Here is an 18,243-nt window from a genome sequence, read left to right as displayed (position 1 = left end):
TATATGGAACGTTTGATTACTGTGTTAGCCGAGGTGGTCAAGGTCACATTCCTCTGAAGAGAATGCCGGGATTTTGTTAGGAATTGCCAAATCCATTACCCCAATAGATGTGAGCTACTCATGTCCTCAGGTCCACTCAGTAGTGAGGCTGGACATGTACCCCGTTAGACACACATGCACAAATACGTTCATGCATGGCCAGGCACAGTGATCAACACAGACAGGGAACACACAGCACCCACATAGACAGCCTCATCCTGCTCCTCCTCTTCTGCTGATCAGAAGGGAAGTCTGCTAGTGGATCCCAGATCCCTGGGTTCCCCCTGCCAGCTGCTGGCCCCTGGCCATGCCAAACACCAAGGGTTGCTGCCTCACTCCCTTTGCTGGTACTCAGACCTCCTCTTACTACCACACACAGGTTGGGCCAGACCAAATATCTCCCTGGTTGTTGGCCTTCAGACTCCTGCGCTCTCCAGTATCCAAGCCCCAGGCCTGTGTCTGTCTGGTAGCTGGTCCCCAGACTTCTTATCCCTCTTGCTGCTGGTCTGGCTTGAAGTTCACATGTGAGTTATGTATACTTATACTCACATACACGCACAGAGGATTGAAGCTCCCCAGGGAAACACACCTCCACTTGCTGGTGCTTAGACCTCCCATATAAGAACACATGCAGAACAGAGATCCCATCACCTCAATCAGCCCTTAATCACAGCACCTAGCAGATTCCCATTTGGGGATATTGTTTCTGGTTCCCCATCTGAAAGTTTTGGTAAGACAGTAGAATAAAGCACTTTTTGTGACAGGAAGCTACCTTAAAAATCAGTCCTGAATCACAGTCTCCACAGGTTAGAAAACAAATGCATTACGTAGGACAGGAAGAAATATCCTCTGCAGATCCTCCTTGAGTTTTTCTCCTTTTCTTGCATGTTATATGATTCCTATACATCACAGGAGACCATACAGATATCCAGCATTTGTTTTTACTGTCAATCTCATGCTCAAAGGAGTTATTTCAATTATATCTTAATACCAGTGAGGATAGTCATGTAAGACACAGAGACTTAAGTTTTGAAAATAAGGCTGAAAATAGCAAAAAAATATTCAACTTGGAAGAAATTTAATTTATTTTTTCTAGGGAAAAAACGACACTAGATACAGCTTCATTAGGAGTGTAACCTCTGGAAAAGAGGTGTAAAGGATTTGAGCTTTATGTGTGTTAGAGAAGAGCTTGGCTCTGACCAACACAGAAGACTGCTGTTGTTCTGTGTTTTTATACAGCATAGTAGTGCCAGAGTCTTAAAAGCTCCCCTTGTACCTGCAAATTAGAGATACACTTAAAAGCTTTTCTAATTTATGCTAACTTAGAGACGGTCCTCCAGGATACTTTTTGTCCAGGATGCATAAAACCATGAAGATTTTTTTTTTCTTTCCTTTTCTCTTTTTCTGAGGTTTGTTTGTTTAGTTTGTTATTTTTTTTTTCTTCTACAGATGCATCCTGTTCACCAGAGTTAGAGGAGTTGGTCTATCCAGACTAGAGTGAATAAACCCTTTCATTTGCTACCTTTCCTTAAGTATAGAGCCCCTTGTGAAGTAAATAGAGGGAAAATGCTGAGATTCATACATTACCAATATCTGCACCTACAAATTCACAGATGTGTTAAACTATTTAGAAATCCCGGAGATACTGAGCATTCATTTTCTGTGAAGGGAAAAGTGAGCAGTTAATTTTGTCAGGACATTCTGCACAGAAAATATTCCAGTCTTCCACATAAATAGTTTTGTGATGGACCAGCAGGACTTGCTTTAAAAAGCCAGCCATGTAGAGGTTACTAGGTTAATTTGCTTCATCTCAGAGACAATAAAGATATCCTGGTATGTATTATATCTGGAAACATGTATTGGCCAATAATTGACTTTTGGAATCCTTACTTACCTCTTTCTTGGACTGTATTATAGTGGATCCTTGATTACAGATACAAAGTCTTCAGAGAATTAATTACCTGATTAAGTAGGTGAGCTACTACTTTTAAAAAAAAAATCTGTGAGAGTTCAGATTCAGCCTAGAATCATTGCTTTTCACCTAGAGCACAATGCTGTCAATGGAGAAATTCCAAAGGTGCATCAGTGTAACCAAGATTAGGATCTGGTTTAATTTGTGTAGTTGAAGGCAGGATGCATTGATGCTGTATTTAAAGACTGGCCAGGTCCTGTGCTGTCACTTAACTCATGTAACCTGGCAGAGGGAAGTACTAAATGGTGGACTTAAAACCACCCACACTATTCAGCGATAATAATCTTTATGTGAAGAAAAGGATTTCTTTCATCATTTGTGCCAAACCGTCTTTATTTAAACCACTAGCTTTCCTGAAGTTGAGAAAAGGGATGAGTGAAGCAGGCCAGGGCAACCATACATGCGTCGCTGCCTTCAGGTGAATTGCCTTTGCATGGGTCCATAAAATTCACTTGCATTAGCAAGAAAAGGTAACACTGGAATAAATACCAGTCTTGTTTATGGAATCCAAATCTATACAGAGAGTATCATAAGGTATTTTTTTAAAGGGATTTGATACAGTTAGATATATGTAAGAAGAATTTGAGGTATGTTGTTTGAACTTATCCATCAGTACAGAGAGGTTCTGGTCCTTAATTAGTTATCAGTTTTATTGTTGGAAAGTTGTGCTTAAAAAGGAGTAAGTATGGTGGACTGGCTTTATTATTTCCCAAATCACTCTTTGGTGGCATTTCTATTTTCATCTAACTTGCTTTTTAAAGTTTCTTAAGTTAGACTATACTATATGTCTATATTTGTACACTTGCAAGTCACTAAATGCTAAGGAAAGCTCTTGTTCCAATTACATCTAACAGCAATTCTCCACTCCTCAAGACATTGCATGGACTAATATGTTTGAGACCATAAAGCATTTAGATTCTGTATCTGCAGTATTTGTATGTTTACTTGAAACATTTGAGGGAATCACTGCATGCCAGTTCAGCAACACTACTACCACCAGAGGTACTTCCCTGTTCCCCAACCTGCATGTGCATCCCAGCTCCCTTCCATCTCCCTAGCAAGATAAGACTGATGCACAGTAATTGTACTCACTTCTCCAAGTATCAGATGAGCTGGAGCAAACTAAAAAAAAATATTTGGGTGCTGGAGAGCCAGGACCCCAAGGTATTATGTGTAATAATGTAACAACCAGTAATGGTGTTTCATAACTGGTTATATTGCACATGGTTTATACAGAAAGGTTCTACTGTTTGACACCAGTGGATTCAAAATTGGTCACAATATGAAATTGCTAGGAAAAAATATGAGTCGAGCCCTGAGCAAAAGGAAAGGATTTTAGCATTGCAGTATGGGAAATTGTATGACCTAACTTTTTAAGCACTTGGTTTTGACTTCAAAGACTAAAACCCTGCTTTAGGTAAATGGATTCCTCTTACAATGACAGAAAAGAATTAGTGACTCAGACTGGGAGTCCCAAAATCAATCTCACTGAATTGCTTCAGATTGTGGGGAGGGGAGCAGTGAGAAAAGGGTGGATCTCAGTACCCTGAGAATGTGGTTTACTCCATTGGGGTTTAACAAGCCAAGAGTCTTTCTTGCAAACACATATCCCTGCTCTTTCTCTCTTCTAAAATGAAATATACATCACTGCTCAGGCAGAGGAGATAATGGGCAGGCCTTGCTGGAGGACTGATCAGTATGCATACTCATCTAACAGCTTGACTGAAACACCACTCAAAGCAGTCCTCAGAGACAGCTGTGATTGATAGACAAGTTGTCTGTTCAAGATTGTGCTAACTCAGTTGGAAGGGTGGAACAATATGCATGGTCCTGCAAAAAAAAAAGTGTATTCGCTTAGCAGAGGGTGAATCAAGGTGAAACATGAACATTCGTATTGGTAGGTAGGAACAGTCTCAGATGTTGCTCTGACCAGTGTATCAAGAGGAGTCAGAAACAATAGGTTTTGTACACAGAGACAAGGTAAAGCTTTGTCATGGGCATAGGTATGCTAACACCTTGCTGGACAATGTATTCTTGGTTTGGCTATGCCTTTGTAACAGAAAACCAGGCTATAACTTTGCTACCAAATCTATGTTTTATGAGACAAGAATAGGGCTGGAGCTTCCAGACAGCTGGTAAACCATCACCAAGATTACAATGCTGGGCACTGCACATCTACTAACAGCAGACAACCACAGCCGGAGAGAACCATTTTATGAAATAGCTTGACACTATGTGAGAGACCAAGTTAATTTGCCTATTTTGCCTCAGTAATGATCTAGCCTGCAGGTGGAAAAATCCTCTCATAGAGATTTCCTCTGTGATCAGTCTACAGTTTGGTGGTTAGTGTACAATCCCAGCAGACATGAATGTGGCTCCCTTTCAGATGTAGAAGTGTCCTTCACTGTATGTGACTGTGTGGACAGGCTGAACCAATGGGCTGAGGCCAGTTGCATGAGGTTCATCAAGGCCAAGTGCCAAGCCCTGCACTTGGGTCACAACAACCCCAGGCAGTGCTACAGGCTCGGAGAAGAGTGGCTGGAAAGCTGCCTGATGGAAAAGGATCTGGGGGTGTTGATTGACAGCCAGTTGAACATGAGCCAGCAGTGTGCCCACGAGGCCAAAAAGGCCAACAGCATCCTGGCTTGTGTGAAGAATAGTGTGGCCAGCAGGACTAGAGAAGTGATTGTGCCACTGTACTTGGCACAGGTGATGTCCCACCTTGAATACTGTATTCAGTTTGGGGCCCCTCATTACAAAAAGACACTGAGGTGATGGAGAGGGTTCAGAGGAGGATGATGAGGCTGGTGAGGGGCCTGGAGCACAAGTCTGATGAGGAGCAGCTGAGGGAACTGGGGCTGTTCAGCCTGGAGAAAAGGAGGCTGAGGGGAGACCTTATTGCTGTCTGCAACTACCTGAAAGGAGGGTGTAGCATGGAGGGTGTTGGTCTCTTCTCCCAAGTAACAAGTGGTAGGACGAGAGCAAATGGCCTCAAGTTGTGCCAGGGGAGGTGTAGGTTGGATATTAGGAAAAATTTCTTAACTGAAAGGGTTGCGAAGCAGTGGAACAGGCTGCCCAGGGAAGTGGTTGAGTCACCATCCCTGGAGGCATTTAAAAGACGTATAGATGAGGTTCTTAGAGACAGGGTTTAGTACTAGAGTTAGGTTATATTTGGACTCAATGATCTTAAGGGTCTCTTCCACTCAAAATGAGTGTATGATTCTATAATTCTATGATCTGGCCAAACCTGGATGTGGGCAGTTTATGTGAAAGGGTGACAGTGATGTGGATGTCAGATAGCCAGTAACACCTGGTTCTGGGTTCTCTCTCTAGCATGGTGACAGAGGTGGTACAAAACTGTCCTAAAAGGTATGTCCTAAGGATCACCTTCTTGAGTGCCTGTTTCTTTGTATAAGGGGAATCTAGGGTGACATGCTCAGAGATCTAAATTTTACATCGTTATAGATGAGCCTGGAAAAGTGATTTATCAGGACAGGAGCGTTAAAGAGGCTCAGGACGAGATAATTTCCAACGTAATAAACAAGCACATTAATCCTTATCAAGAAGCACAACTCTTCTACCCATAATGCCCATGTATCACTGACTATATCAGGAAAGGTTCTTTTGCTGAAGAGCACAACATATTAAAATTTCTCTGAAAAACTGGTTAATATTTATTATGCTTGTGTCATCATGCGAGTTTGAACGACTGATTTGAGAGCTACAGCTCATGATAATAGACTTAGAAGCCATTAAAGATTCGATAGCAGAAAACAGGTCCTTCCATTCATCACCTAGTACTGCCTAATAAAGAAGATACGATACTTGATGCACCTATACTCTATGAAAAGCCCAGGCTGCAAGCATACTCTTGAGCCATAAATCATGTTATGCTTATGGAATATGGAGGAAATCAGTATTGTTGTGTGATGACCATCAATTCCCATGTCCCTTTCAATGGCTGAATACACCAGGTCTGATCCAACTGTAATCACCTACCCTCGCGGCTGCACCACATTGCTGCTCTCTGGTGGACAAATTACTTCTGGGGTCTTTTTTAAAAGGGCCTGACATCATGTGATGCAAGACTGAATATGAGTTTAGGAGAGTGGGATGTATTAGTACTGAGGACACATCTAATCTACGATTTCCCTGAACCCTGGTTATGTGGAAATGTAGAAGTGGGTCAGGGGCATAGGGAAGTGTTACACACCTCAGCATACAGATCACAGACTGTATAGATAACCATATTCCCAAGGACTTGTACGCTCTGTTTTCATTTCACTTCGTCAAAACGATCACTTTAGAAATCATATAAATTCCAGGGGACTTTGTATGCCGACTGAATGCTACTGTTTGGTTTGCAGTGTTTGCAAATGAACCAGTCCATTCAGGCTCATGATTAGATTTATGTTACAAGAAGTCACTGCACCATGACCTGAATATTACTGTCATCTCTGGATCATAAAACAAACATTTCCTGCTCTTTCAGAATTCAGACTGAATTAGGCGATCTCTAGTTTTTTACAATTCCACATGAAAAAATTCTAATAATAATTTCTTCTTCCAGAGAAAGAATAGATCCTATCCATATGCTATGAAGTTGTTTGAATCTTTAAGCCTTCAGGAGGGAAACCCTAGGTTCTTTTGGAAAACTGAGATAATTTGATTTGAGGCAGGAAGATTTTACAGAACTGTGGTTGTGTTCTATAAATATTCAAGTGGAAGACTTTGGTTTGCAAATTGTATAAAATAAGATAGCAAGTGATCTCAGAAAATTGCCAGGTCCCTCACCTTGCCAATGGTGGATATGCAATACTGAGGCAATGGCCATCTGAATAGGGATTTTTATTTTTTAGTATGAAGGAATTATCTTAGCAGAACTTCATACCTAACTATGAAGGGTCTAGAGAACAAGTCTTATGAGGAGCGGCTGAGGGCTGTTTAGCCTGGAGAAAAGTAAGCTGAGGGGAGACCTTAGCACTATCTACAACTACCTGAAAGGAGGTTGTAGCATGGAGGGTGTTGGTCTCTTCTCCCAAGTAGCAAATGATAGGACGAGAGGAAATGGCCTCAAGTTGCACCAGGGAAGGTTCATATTGGATATTAGGAAAAAATTCTTCACTGAAAGGGTTGTCAGACATTGGAACAGGCTGCCCAGGAAAGTGGTGGAGTCACCGTCCCTGGAGATGTTTAAAAGTTGTATAGATTAAGTTCTTAGGGACATTGCTTAGTGCCAGAGTTACGTTAATGGTTGGACTCAACGATCTTGAAGGTCTCTTCCAACTAAATTGATTCTATTATTCTGTATATTTAACTTGTTTTTCTATCTCCTTTACTGAAAAAAGTGACCACTTTCTACATCTAAACAACACTTAGATGCGCTCTTCACTCTACAGTGATGCAAGTTCACAAGGGATACCTTAGCATAAATGTCTTTTAAATCTAAGGACCAAATCTTTGTACAATTTTTTTAAACTACATCCCTCTCTCTACTTAGTTCCTGGCACTAATTATAATCAAAAGGTTTCTACAAGACAAGAAGGACAGAACTTGCCAACCCATATATAAACAGCAATGCTGAGGCCAAATCTTTTCTAATTAGTCCTCAGTTTGCTGTGCTTTAGCAGGATTCACACCCGCAGTAACTGGAAGGCAACAGCAACCTGGATTGTAAAACTAACATGAACTACAAACCCGCTAATTCTTGTAGCATTCAGCATGTCATGACCTCTTCAGCCACCCATCACACCCATTCCAGAAGAATGACATGTAAAACTAGCTACGTGTACCCATTTTCAACAATGTGTATCAGGAAACATATATCCCAGTGAGCCGTTCAAAGAATAACTCATATTATCCTGTTTACAGATCAGGCAGATATGTAAAGAACATTGTAAAGAAACCCCTGAGAACTACTTATTCAATAATTAAAGAGTGAAAAATTATAAATAACTATGTTGCTGTTATCCTTGAAAGATGACAAAGATTTACAAATAAAAAATAAAGAGGCAGAACAAACATCGGCAGCTGGAATAACAAGTAGACCAAAGGAAACTATAAGAGCCATAAAATGCAAAAATAATAATGTGCTTGAGGTTTGTTGAAATTACCTCCATTTCTCCCTCAGGCCATCAGTAATTTTTCTCTTAGTGGGAACAGTACAAGGTTGGCAGGTCTGCATCCAACCCACAATGCCATAGCCAGGGAGAAAAACATCCCTAAAAACCTCAACAGAAAAGAAGCAGCTGCCTGAAAAGATAATCACTGCCAAAATACTCAGACAACCTATTCAAACACAAGCAAAGGAGGTAAATACTAGGTAAACACACCAAATGAAGCAACTGATGCTCAGCTCTTGTGGTATGAGGTAATAACAGCCCATGAGCATATTCACTCAACTGTTCCCCTTTCCAAAAGGTAGAGACTGGCAAGGGGATTGCTCGGGTTCAAAAGTTCTTGCAGTTTCACTTGCACAAAATAAAAAGATGGTCAATGCATTTTCTACTTTCAGGAATTCAGGATTTACAGTTCTCTGGTCAACACTTGTCTTATTTGTGCTACATCCTTCAGGTCAGTCAACCTGCTCCACTGGGAGCATGAGCATTCAGCTTTGATCTAAGAGAGGAGTGCAACACAAACACTGCTTTCAAGGCAATGGCTCTCAGCCACTTTTTTCTTCTTAATATCTCTTAATCTGCACTTGAAGTTGACGGCACATGCTACTGCAAGAAGGGACTACTTCTGGTATGTAACTTACCATGCTGAACCAGGGAGTGAAGTTTGAGCTAAACCTCAGTGCACTCCCTGAGCTGTCTCCATGCCCTGGTTGGCACATATAGCTTTGCGTCCATGTGTCCATCATGTGCAAGGCCAGCTTGGGCACAAAAACTGTACAAAACTGGGTTGCCTTTACAGCAATCTGTGGTGGAACCCGTCTAAGAAAGCTCCTATGAATTACATATATCCAATATCAACCATGTGATGGCAATAAAAGTGCTGACAGCACCATGTGATGGATATGCAGGACATTGTTTGGCTGGTCCCTCTGCACTGGAGGTAAGTGGTATGACACTGAAGGGTAACAGAGGACCAAGCTTTTCTCCTGGGAATGGGTCTCAGTTGAAATGTCTGAATCATGTTCTGAGCACAGACTTGCACCCAAACAGTAGCTCAGCAGCAGCAGCCAGAAGGCCAAAAAAATACTAGGCTTCATCAAGAAGAGTGTTGAGAACAAAGAAGACAACATCTCGCTGCTATGAAAAAAACTGGTGCAGCCACGTCTTGAGAAATAAGTGGAAGTATGTATATTTCTAGTGTTCAACTCAAGAAAAATACAGTAGAAGCAACTAAAATATCAAGAGAATAGAGCATCTACCTTATGAGATCAAGAAGGCCAGGACTTACAAGAAGAGACTAAAAGGGCCAGGAAGAGATTCTTGGTTTCTTGTTAGTCTTTAGAGAAGAGAAAGCTGGATAGCATATGACTAAGGTTTATAAAGCCATGAAAACAGTGGATAAGATAATGTAGAAGTGCTATTCACCAAGCTGTGCAATATTTGAATTTCAGACAGGTTTTGAAACCAGTAGGAGCTTGATTTAAATCATGTAAAAGAAAGTACCTCTCTCCAGTGGGTAGTGAACTTCTGCAATTTACAGCCATAAGAGTTTGTGTATGCAGATCACATCAGTGGATTCAAAAAAGTATTAGACAATTCATCCACAATATGTGCATTAACAGATACTAAAGGGAAAAGAAAGACATGTACTTTTAAACATCCCTGACACACCAGCTGGGGTTGTGGGGAGTAGAAGGAGAAGGGACAACAGAAAATGATGGAGCTCGTGTGCCCTGCTGAAGCAGCATTTGCTGTTGTTAATGGAGAGACAGAACAGTGAGCTGAATGGACTCCTGGTCTGATCCAGACAGGCATTTATTCTGTTCTCATGTTCTTATCTTCACTCTGTCATGAATACAGCTATGTGCTAGGCAATTCATGTTCGACTGACTTCAACTACTCCATCACAAATTATCAAAAAAAGAAAAAAAGAGTCTTGTCTTAACAGTGGTCACACTGAGTGAGAATCTGAATTCTCTTCCAGTTCATAAACTAGAGCTTGGATAAACATGTAGTTCATCAAAAAGTGAAGAAAAAAGAAAACAGGAAAAGTATTCCACTACATTAACATGTTTAATTCTTTATGCAAGCTTTTGTTAGTCAAGCCCACACAACTGCTGCAGTGAAAGGATGCAGTTGTTTCTGGCATGATATAGAGACTACAGGTGGAAAATAACCAGGTAGGAATATGATTATCTAGTATTCAATTTGTGTGTGACATTCAGAAAGTGGCAGGAAGTGAATAATGATAATTCCATCATTATCGCATAGCGCTCACACTTTAATGCTTTTATAATGTACAGTTGCCTTTCTGGGCCTTTCCACAGTAATTGCTGGGTTGACTCAGAGCACCATCAATACTCTGCAACTGCGTTATACTGCATAATGCTAATGGTATTAAAGAATGATAGCAGGGAAATAATTTCAACATGAAGGAAAGAAAGAACAGGGAAGGGACAGAAGCATTGGGTAGACTGTGTCGTGTGACTCTAGGTGAGATGGGAAGGGAGATACAACTTTGCATAGTTAATATTACCATCTGTAGGGTTCTAGCTGATGGGTTCAGAAAGCTATTCCATCCAGTCTGTCACCACCAGAAGACTTGATTCAGTGTGTATGTGAACATACACCTCTCCTCAGCACAAGAACAAGCCCAATCAAGGTCAGATTATTATTCACTTCTTCAACAAGAAGCCAGATGGTTTTGTGGATTTCTAGATCATGGCCTGTGACAGTCATGTTTCTAGAAGTTGAAAAAGAATATCTGTCCTTTGGTTTCAGATACAAAGCCTAAACTGTCTTGATTCAACAAGACTATATAGCATTTCATGATATGAACAATTAGTTTCACATACTTCATTTGGATGTTTCTTTTCTGTAGGATATCAACTTCAGCCTGAACACTAGGTGACATATGCAGGGAAAAATAAAATCTTCACTCATAGCTGGGCATAGTAACTGAAACTTGAAAAAGACGTCTTACATAAAATTAAATTGTTCCCTTCACCCAGCAGCAGGAAAGACAAAGCAAGGAATATCTATTCTAGTCTCCATTCCTTACAGTTAATAACAATTATTGCAGCTAAAACATATCCTAGGCTCTATGAAAACAAATCATGAACTATAAATGTAAAATGGTTTTGTGCAAAGCTAATTTTGTGCACTTATTATTTTGCTCTCTACTAAGACTAGAATAAATTGAAAGATCATTATCATGAAAATGGTGTCAAAGACTTTTTATCTTTAAAAAGATTTATTTTGAGCTACCAAAGGTATAAATGTTTAACTATTGACCACAGCTATATATTCTTGTATTTCATATAATCACAAAGATTGGCAGAGACCTCTGGAGATCATCTAGTCCAACCCTGCTGCTCAGAGCAGGGTCAGATAAACTGGTTGACTAGGACTGTGGCCAGTTGACTTTTGAATATCTCCATGGATGGAGTCTTCAAAACCTGTCTGGGCAACCTCTTCTAATTTTCAATCGCTCCCACAGTGACCCATTTTTTCTTATGCTTAAACTTAATTTCCTATATTCCAATTTGTGCCCATTGACTCTTGCCCCTTTACTGGCACCGCTGGTCAGTGTCTGGCTGCATCTTCTTTATTCCCCCCCTTCAGGCATTTATACACATTGATAACATCCCTTTTTACCTTCTTTTCTTGCTTCAGGCTTTCCTCCTAGTCTCAGGAACCTGGGATTTCTGAGGGCAGGTCTTACCAGTAAAGACCGAGGTGGAGAAGGCACTGAGTGTCTCAGCCTTTTCCATACTCTTTGTCACCAGCTCTGTTCTTCCATTCAGCAGCAGGCCCACATTTTCCCCAGCCTTCCTCTTGCTGCAGGTAAACCTGAAGAAGCCCTTCTTGTTACCCCGGCAGATTCAACTCCGGGTGGGCTTTGGTTTTCCTGACCCCATTACTGCACACTTGGACAGTATCTCTATATCTCCCCTGGGTGTCCACCTCTTCTGTGTTTCCTTTGTTATGCCTGAGTATTGTCAGGAGCTCCTTGCTCATCTGTGCTGACCTCCTGTCACATCTGCTCAACTTCGTGCATGTGGGAATGACCACTTTGGACCTTGGAGGACGTGATCCTTGAAGTCAACCAGCTTGATCCCTGAAAAATCAACCATAATAACAGGTCTGATTACTGTTCTCTTGTTTTGGTGGTTTTCCTGTCTTTCTCTACTTAGTGCTTTTATTTGACTTGGATGTTTTCCACAAAAATAAGATTTTCAAATGAAACCTGTAGTGTTGAATTTGCTAACATTCTGAAATCCTTTCTAGTCTTTCTTGAATTATGAATTTTGGTTGTCTGTATGAATCTGAGGTTAATATTCGTTTCCAGTTTATTTCTAGGGAAATAAAATTTCAGTAGCGTAACTTATGTTAAAGACTTCTAATCATACCGTATTGGAGAAGGAAAAATAAATCAATAACAAATATTCAGTAAGCTAAAACTACTTATTAATTAGGAACATAAATAATAGTAAGCTGATAACTGTTTTTAATGTACAGATGCTCATTTATGTATCTAGTGTACTTAGATGTTCATAAATATACTACTTATATTACAGTAAATAGTATATCAAACTTTTTACATATAATCAACATTATTTGGTACATAGTGTTTTTATCTAAATGTCAAGGTGATGTCATGGGACCTTTGTTTTCTGTTTTCCCATTTGTTTTAATCTACTTTATTTCTTTTTACAAGGCACTGGGAAAGAATGGCAGATATCAGCTGTTTCCTTCCCTCAAAAACTTTCTTGCTTTAGTTCCATTCTGTCATTGCAGAATATCAGCACTGAAATTGGAGTGAATCAATTTGCTCTGCAGGAGTTAGTTGGAGGAAATATTAAAGAATTATTCTGAACATAAGGAAAGAAAGTAATTTATGACTGGCAGAAATAGTTATGAAGCTGCTTTCCTTTCCTAAAATGCTGCGAAACTTCAGAATTCCTGAAGCTGTTATGTACAGCCACATATGTGGCTGGAACTTTATATAGCTACACCACTAACAGAAGTGATACTGTGCAGAAGAAAAGCCATAGAGATGTACTTGTTAAGAACAAAGAGTCTGCTTTTTGCACTGAATATTCTTGCCTCGTGTTCTATGAATATATTTTTAAACACTATGTTGTTAGGCAGTATTTAACACTCTTTTTTACCACATCATAGTGATGATACTCTGTTCTTTAATTTACTTTTTTCCTTCCTCCAGGATTTTCATGAGCTATAAGCTCCTCAAGTTGTTCCTAAAAAGAATAACTTGATGTAAGAGAGACAACTTGCCACTTCTGTAGAATAATAGGTCTTTCTGTTCCTTAAAACAAATCATGTTCTGAGTCTGCATTTCTGCTAAAAGTGGTCTCCAGTGCTTGCTGCCTGTCCTGTGCTTGCAAAAGTTGTGGTTAACTGCAGCCAGTCTCACTCTGAAAGAGAAACAACGTCTAAGACATGCTGCTGTTAGCAATTTAAAACAACCAAACAACCCCTACATACACCTGATTTTATGGCAGAAAATTACATAAGAACTGAGAGCTTGCTTCTCAACAGAAAATACTAGTCCCCAAACACAGTCCCTAAAAATAACTGAGACGAATAGTTATAATAATGGCTTAGTTAAACTGGGCTTCTTAACACTGCTACAGGAGGATTACCAAGGAATCCCTGGATCTCGTAACACACCAATTCCTCTCCTGTCCTGGGTCTGTGAGAAAGCCTTGAAAGGGTTAGCCCACATATACCCTGCTTATGCATTTGATCCTGGGGAGGAGTAATAAACTCTGAGTTTTGATCTGTGTTGGATGTAGAACTCTAAACTGAGTAGCCTGTGGTGGAGGGGAAAGCTGGGAGATTTTGTTTTCTCTTCCCTGCAGTTGACCTGTGCTCTTGTCCCTCAAAGATGAGTAAAATGAAATGTTGATTACAACATAACAGTCCTGGCTGATAATGGCACCTGTTGCATTGCTCTGAATAATGACTGGGCCTGCTATCTCAGAAAAAAGAGAGGAAAAACATTTATTGGTTTCTTACACTTTCTGTATTTGGAACATTGAGCATTTTGTGCATTTTAGAGAGTCAGTTAAAGTCTGACAGGTTCCTAAGATGCTTTTTCTGGGTAGCCCTTTAGCCTTAAATGAAATCTATACATTCAGTTGAATTTCCAACAGGCCTACAAACCAATCCACAGGGTTGCACTGACATAACTGCAAAAGTTCTAGTGAGGTCTCAAATGGTATAGACTGTACAGAAATATTTGTCCACAAGAAGAACATGGAGCTGTATTTGTCTTGAGGCAGGAAAAAATTAAATTATAAGTGGAAATACAAAATAACAAACATTTTGGAATAAGAATTTATTAAAGTGAATTATGACTTCCTACAGTTTTTCTAAGTCTTTTTTAGTAAAAATTTCAAATATCTTGTGAAAGGCCAATGCCATCATTGTGAAAGGAGTGTATGCATGCAATGACTCCATCTGATGAGGGGATGGGAATTTTAAAAAGAAATAGAATCATAGAATGTTGAAAGGAACATTTAAAGATCTTTTAGTCCAACCCTCTGCCATGGGAAGGGACATCTTTCACTAGATCATGTTGCTCAAAGCCCCGTCCAACCTGACATTGAACACTTCCAGTGATGGGACATCCACAACTTCTCTGGGCAACCTGTTCCAGTGTCTCACCACCCTCATCATAAAGAATTTCTTTCTTATGTCCGGGCTAAATCTACCCTCTTTCCATTTAAAACCATTACCCCTTGTCCTATCAAGATGTTGTCTGTACTCTTCTCCATTGCCTCAGCTGGAGAACTGGCATTGGAACCCAGGCTGAGCCAAATTAGTTTTGCAGTATCGCAGCTCAGCAGACTAGAGAGCTTTCCACCACAACCCACACTCATCTACCTGGTCTGAAGACATAAAGATGGTCCCTGAGAAGGAGAACAGGGCAAAGATGCCAAGTAATAATGAGGACAATACAGAAGAAAAGCAGTTTGGGACCTTTCTCTTCCATCAAATTTCTCTTCCATCCATTTCAATTTCCATTGAAATTGAATGCCACTGTTTCTTGTTCCTAAGACATCTGGAGAAAGAAGTGGGAGGAGGCACTGATTACTCTGCAGTCTGGAAAACAAGTCCCAAAGAGATCGTGATTTCTAGTTCCTAGGGACACCAACCAACCATGTGGGTCAAACTTCCTAAGAAAAAGAAATGGAGAAAATCAAACATTTAGTTTAATCTCCCAGTCAACTTGCATGTGTGTTTTTGTTTGTCGGCTAGTTTCTTGTTGTTTTGTTTCTCTGTTCGGGTTTTTTGTTTGTGTTTTGTTTGGTTTGGGTTGGGTTTTGTTTGGTTGGTTAGTTTTGTGTTTGGCTTTTTTGGTTGGTTGGTTTGTTTTGGTTTTTGTTTCTGTTTTTTATAATGCACATATGGGAAAAGTGCCTTCAGGAGCTTCCTGGAACTAAATATTAAGACATCATTACATCAGTCAGTACACTACTCTGATTTTTTTAAGAACTATTTTTTTTCTACTGTGTATAATTTAGCATCACGTCTGTCTTCAAATTGTGATAAAGAAGGGTGGAATTAAACACAGCTGTTGATAGATGCAACAACAGCGAGATATGCAGCAGGAATATTAAAGCAACACTTCTGCACGTGTCAGACAGCAAAGTTCCTTGTGTCCCTTGGTAGGGGCCTTACAGCCAAAGACTTATGCTGGGTGGGTTTCACCTCATGCTGCTTCTGACTGCTGAAATTAAGATGTCTGAGTTATTCTCCTGCAGTTAACAAAGAGAAATAGGCACTTTTGTCATCTATTGAAGATGAAGTGTGCCACAAAAGTGTCCCTTTTTCTCTGGTGCCAATCAAAACAATCCAGATGACTGGTAATCGTGTAAAGTTATATGACGCCTACAGTCAGCAATGTTCTTCACCAACAGGCCATTGCTTCAAAGCCTTCTATAAGTGGTCTGGGATGTAAAAGTGAAAGCAAAGTTGTTCCTCAAACTCTTTCAGAGCAAGAGTAACACAAAATGTTATTAAACCAGGAAGAAGGTAGCAAAAATGTGCTTATTCGCAGTATAAGTAGGCATCTAAATCTTACATTATAGATAAAATATCACATTTTTCACTTTTTGACACCTCCTCTTGGTATATTTATATATCCCACTATTCCTCGTGCTCATCTCTAGACATTCAACCTTTCCCATCCAGTACAAAAAGAGTTTTGATGCCAAATTCAGCACTGTGAATTCCATTCATGGAATAAAGTACCTGAAAGTCCTCAGTTCCCTTTGTAGATCTAACCCCTGAAATCCTTATAGACAGGTTCAAGAAAGATGGATTCAGCCTGAAGCAGGTGCAGAGAAGAGCTATTATGGTGATCAGAGGAGAAAGGAGCGTGTTTTGTGTGAAAATTTAATGCTCAGTTAGTTTAACAAAACAAAAGTGACAGAGAGGCGATGCAATTGATTTTTATAAATACACCAGAGAGAAAGCAGAGTTATTTAATCTGAAGGAAAGGCTCTTAAAAGCACAAAAAGACATAGACTGCCCAAGGAATAAATTAAAATTTGATACTGGAAAAAAAATTCTATTTGCTGTCCCAGTGAACCCCTGGAAGAGCCTTTCAGCAAGGCTAATGGGGAAGAATGGGAAGCATATAACTTCAAATGGCTCTCAGCCACCCAAAGGATGGAGTCATCTGCTGCACCTGAATTACTTGTGACAAGAGAGGGCTGGAGAGTGTGGCCCAAGAATACACTCACTGTCTTGTTTTCCCCATATTCCCAACTGCAGACATGGAATTTTAGCTCACCTCTTGCTGGACTCAACCCATAGCTTTAGCAACCTATATCAGGTAAGGAAGGAGGCTAGAGGTGCCATTTTGTTGGCACTGATAATATTGGATGTTGATGGCAGCCTTCCAGCCGCATCACTAAAACGAGACAGAGATTGGAAAGAGATGAAACCTATCCCTGGCACTCCTTACCAAACGCGTTGATTTGATACAGCAAAAACTCAGGTATCCTCTGTGCAAGGAGCAGCTGTGATCCAGGAGTCAGCTTTACAAAGCAGAACTGCTGAAGAACAGATTAAGTGCTATGAAATGCCCTTTGGTTCTGGTTCAGACAGGCTGGGATGTGTGTCTGATCCAAGTCTGTCCTGAAGGAGTAAGAGCAGAGCATTGCCCTCGCTTTTCATCCTGTCTCCCCAGAGTCAGGAAGAAAGGAGATGCCTTTACGCTTGCCCCAGAACTTTTGAACTACCCTCAAAATGAAAAATACAACTGAGTGTTCCCTACTTCTCCTTACTTTCTGTGTGTTCCCTTTATGTTTTATACCTATTCTTCTGTGACTTACTGGTACCTAATTGTAGCTAGTATGTCCTTAGTAGTTTTTCCTGTATCAGAGATGCTCTGCTGCAACCCAATTAATATGAAATACAATATTAAGCATTAAGGACTGTTCTTTTCTGTAGTTCCAAGAGATAAATGAAAAAAATAATAACTTCAAGGCATGTAAGAGAGCATTTGGTTGTTTTTATTGGGAGTATTTGGCATTACTGTTTCCTGACTGCTACAGAAAATGAGATTTGCATGGTCAGAACAGTCTTCAAAGCACTGTTCTTCCATTTGAAGGCAGGACTCCTCGAGGAAGTCCCCTCCAGCCTCTGTGTTTGAACCGTTCCAGGAGCCCAGAGCAGCGCTCTCTAATCCTGCTTCTGCTCCCACTTGTTTTATCTCAATAAAGGACCAAGTGCAAATCCCTGTCTACAGTTCTGTCCCTACAGAAGCCAGCCAGTTTCACCAGTGACCTCAAAGAGAGTCAATATTTTAAATCTCTGCTAGATCTGAATTCCACTCGTGTCATTAACTCATTTCTAATACATAAACCACAGTAGTTCTCATAATTATCACCCTCTAGCTCTTAACCCTGGCACTTTTCATGTGTTGATAGCCATGCTCAATACGACACTGCAATTGTACTAGGAAAACCAGGGCAAACTAGCTAAGCTAAATGCAAAATTCTCTCTCCCAACAGAACTCTATATTGATTCCAGTAGAACAAAAGCTTTTGGTTAGATTGCTCTCACACAAAAGGA

Source organism: Caloenas nicobarica, chromosome 1 (genome assembly GCF_036013445.1).
Source record: "Caloenas nicobarica isolate bCalNic1 chromosome 1, bCalNic1.hap1, whole genome shotgun sequence".
Lineage (NCBI taxonomy): Eukaryota > Metazoa > Chordata > Aves > Columbiformes > Columbidae > Caloenas > Caloenas nicobarica.
The sequence above is the reverse complement of the archived record's forward strand: the minus strand, read 5'-3'. Positions refer to the sequence as shown.